The following is a 4458-nucleotide window of genomic DNA, read 5'->3' on the forward strand; positions in this document are numbered from 1 at the left end:
CCACTCCCGGCACCTTCCCTTGCGCCCGCAGGAGGTGCAACACTTGCGCCCATACCTCCCCCCTCACTTCTCTCCAAGGCCCCAAAGGAAACTTCCATATCCGCCACGGATTCCCCTGCACCTCCACCCACATCATCTACTGCATCCGCTGCAGCCGGTGTGGCCTCCTCTATATTGGGGAGACAGGCCGCCTACTTGCGGAGCGATTCAGAGAGCACCTCTGGGCCACCCGGACGAACCAACCCAACCACCCTGTAGCACAGCATTTCATCTCCCCCTCCCACTCCACCGAGGATATGTAGGTCATTGGACTCATCCACCGCCAAACCACAACAACGCGACGGTCGGAGGAGGAGCGTCTTATCTTCCGACTGGGAGCCCTCCAACCACAGGGGATGAACTTGGACTTCACCAGTTTCTTCATCCCCCCTCCCCCCACCTTGTCTCAGCCGAGTCCCTCCCGCCCGGCACCGCCTTCCTGTCCTGCAGTCTTCTTCTTGTCCTCTCCGCCTCCATCCTACTCCGACCTATCACCCTCACCTTGACCTCTTTCCACCTATCACATTTCCAACGCCCCTCCTCCAAGTCCCTCCTCCCTACCTTTTATCTTCTCCTGCTGAACACTCTCTGCTCATTCCTGAAGAAGGGCCTGTGCCCGAAACGTCGAATCTCCTGTTCCCTGGATGCTGCCTGACCTGCTGTGCTGTTCCAGCAATAAAGTTTCAACTCCCACTGTCCTGTCCCACCCGCGGGCTTCCCATCCCACCACGTAGGCCGAGAATCTGATCTTTACCTCCTGAAAGCAGGAGTCTCGTTTCTGCCTGTCTGTCTCCCTCCCCTTTCCCCACACACCCCCTCCCCCCCCCAACCGCTTTCCCAGCGAACCCGCCCAGGCTGGGATGATGCTACCCTCTGTGTAGCTTTCTGTCCTTTCCCCCAGGTTGTACGAGGGTCCGAAAGAGTTCATGCTCAGGCAGGTACCAACCCCTACTCTCCAATATGGCGAAGTCATGGGGACCCAGGACAGGGCAATGGCATTGGATTCAACTGGGAGACAGTGAGGTCTGCAGATGCTGAAGATCAGAGTCGAGAGTGTGGGGCTGGAAAAGCACAGCAGGTCAGGCAGCATCCGAGGAGCAGCGGAATCGACGTTTTGGGCATAAGCCCTTCATCAGGCACCTCGGGAATTGTGGCCCGTTCTGATTTCCACGCGGTGGGAGAGGGATTAGGAAACTGCGTCCCGGGTGAGATGGGACACACAGGTGGACGCAACAAGGCCTCCCACTGTCCTGTCCCGTTAGGTGTTAAACAGGGAACACAACACCAAGCTTGGCGTCATATTCCCAGTAACAACGTCCATGGTACCAATGGAATTGGACTGATAGGTCGCTCTGTCACAAACGCGAGTTTCGTCAGCGTGAATTGGCCACAACGCGATTGACGAATTGTGGATGTTGTTTGGATAACACGAACTTTCTACTAAATGGTTGTGGTGGTTTCCTATTAGTGATCTTCGACAGAGGGATTTTCTATCGCGGCTTTCCATCACCCGATTATATGCAGCGTAAGGTCACAGAGGGGCACAGCTATCGTGTTATAGCAGAACAACCCGGAGTTGCTACCATGTGACAAGTTACACCTCATGGAAAACCAAGGGGCACAGTGGCTCAGTGGTTAGTACTACTGTCTCACAGGGACCCAGGTTCGATTCCAGCCTCGGGCGACTCTCTGTGTGGAGTTTGCACATTCTCCCCGTGTCTGCGTGGGTTTCCTCCGGGCGCTCCGGTTTCCTCCCACAGTCCAAAGAGTTTTCTGATTTAGGGTGGATTGGCCGTGCTAAATTGCCTGTAGTGTTAGGGGTGAATACTGGGGAGGGGAAAGGCTCGGGGAGGGGTTACTCTTCAGAGGGTCAGTGTGGACTTGTTGGGCCGAAGGGCCTGTTTCCACACTGTTGGGGTTCTATAATTCTATGAAAACAAGAGTCTCTCGCTATTGAGAAGCAAGTATCAGGACGGGATGAAGGGTCACTGCGCTCAAAATGTGAATCCTGCTTTCTCTGTAAAGATGCAGCCAGTCAGGAGAGTACATACTCATCGTCCGACCCAATTGACATCTCTCGACTCAGCAGCTCATACGGTGCAGACAAGGAACTCGGGGAATATCGTATCCAACTGGAGATCAGGAAAATAGTGGAGGCTGTGCCCACTCCCCATAGTGCCAGCAAGACTGCCTGATGAGGAGGGCATATTGGTACCAGCCTAGAGGATGAGGGCATGAATCAGAGGAATGGTGCTCCGGTTTCCTCCCACAGTCCAGACATGGGCAGATTACGGTGGATTGGCCGTGCTAAATTATCCCATAGTGCCCAGGGATGTGTAGGTTAGGGTGGATTGGCCGTGCTAAATTGTCCCATAGTGTTCAGGGATGTGTAGGTTAGGGTGGATTGGCCGTGCTACATTGTCCCATAGTGTTCAGGGATTTGTAGGTTAGGGTGGATTGACCGTGCTAATTTGTCCCATAGTGTTCAGGGATGTGTAGGTTAGGGTGGATTGGCCTAGCTACATTGCCCCATAGTGTTCAGGGATGTGTAGGTTAGGGTGGATTGGCCGTGCTAAATTTTCCCATAGTGTTCAGGGATGTGTAGGTTAGGATGGATTGGCCGAGCTACATTGTCCCACAGTGTTCAGGGATGTGTAGGTTAGGGTGGATTGGCCGTGCTAAATTGTCCCATAGTGTTCAGGGATGTGTAGGTTAGGATGAATTGGCCAAGCTACATTGTCCCACAGTGTTCAGGGATGTGTAGGTTAGGGTGGATTGGCCGTGCTAAATTGTCCCATAGTGTTCAGGGATGTGTAGGTTAGGATGGATCCTAACTTACACATCCTGAGAGATAGAGCCAAGCAACGGGTCAGCTGACAGGCCTAGTGGGTGTGGGCATGTGCCCTGATACAACAAATCCTCAGCAACCCTGCACTGTAGGTCAACAAAGAAAGGAAAGCTCTCACCCTTCTCTGAACATCGGGGAACAAGTGACATAGAACCAAGGCTTTTCAACTCACTCTCAAAGCCAAAAATTTCCAAATCAGGCAACTGGCTGACCAACATCAGGCGAGGCGATGTCCCAGTGGTATTGTCACTGCACTGTCAATCCACAGAGCCCGGTAATGTTCTGGGGACCCTGCTGTGGATCCGGCAGATGGTGGTATTCAAATTCAATAAATGCCTGGTATTAAGAATCAAATGATGACCATGAATCCATTGTCGAATGTTGGAAAAACTCATCTGGTTCACTAATGTCCCCTCGGGAAGGAAACTAACATCCTTAAATGTGACTCCAGACCCACAGCAAGGTGGTTGACTCTGAACTGCGCTCTGGGTATTTCGAGACGGGCATAAAAAGTTGGCCGAGCCAGCGATGTCCTCATCATGTCGATGAAAAAGCCATCGAAATCAAACGCTGTAGCACTCAATTGTCTGCACACTGTGGAGCTCAGAGACACACCCATACAACTTTGTGACAGGTTTGTGTACGTTTTGGACACATCACCTCTTTCTGATCTTTGTCGGGTTTTTTTCACGCAGTTAGTAAATAAAAAAACACCCTCACCCGTTCTCCAGTGGAGAAAGTTCAGTTCAATCTTTTGAAATCATCAGTTCACCCAGTCAGGAAGGCAGGGATTCACGAGGGGAGTGATGCTTTACAAAATAGCCTTGTCAGCATCGTAAAGAAGGAAGGGACAGGTGGATAAACAAATTGAGTCGGTAAAGCCAACACAGTGCAAGCGATTGACAGGGCATGGTGCAGGGGCTGTGGTGCTGGAAGAGCACAGCAGGTCAGGCAGCATCCAAGGAGCAGCGAAATCAACGTTTCGGGCAAAAGCCCTTCATTGGGAATAAAGGCAGTGACCCTGGAGCATGGAGAGATAGGCTCGAGGAGGTTTCCAGCATCTGCAGTCATTGTTTTTAACCATAGTGCAGGGACTGCAGCGCGCACCATGCCACGTGCAGGGAGCTGTTCCCATGCAGTAAACACGATAGTGATGAAGATAAGAACTAATTGTTTAATCGCAGAGGGCTTTCCTGTGCAATACCACATTAAGCAAGCCGTGCAGACCACGATCAGGAAATAACACACACTACATGCCTTGTGGGTGCAGGATATTCAATTTGCGAATGCAAATCAATATGAAGGTGTGCAGCCAAAACCATACTGTGAATGATGAACTGTGCAAAAGGAGTCAGTCACTGTGTTCCCTGAAGGAGTGTTTCTGTACCCAGTCTCTGTGCTCTCTAAAGGAGCGTTTCCGTACCCAGTCACTGTGCTCCCTGAAGGAGTGTTTCTGTACCCAGTCTCTGTGCTCACTGAAGGAGTGTTTCTGTACCCAGTCACTGTGCTCCATGTAAGAGTGTTTCTGTACCCAGTCTCTGTGCTCACTGAAGGAGTGTTTCTGTACCCAG

Source organism: Chiloscyllium plagiosum, chromosome 37, assembly GCF_004010195.1.
Source record: "Chiloscyllium plagiosum isolate BGI_BamShark_2017 chromosome 37, ASM401019v2, whole genome shotgun sequence".
Lineage (NCBI taxonomy): Eukaryota > Metazoa > Chordata > Chondrichthyes > Orectolobiformes > Hemiscylliidae > Chiloscyllium > Chiloscyllium plagiosum.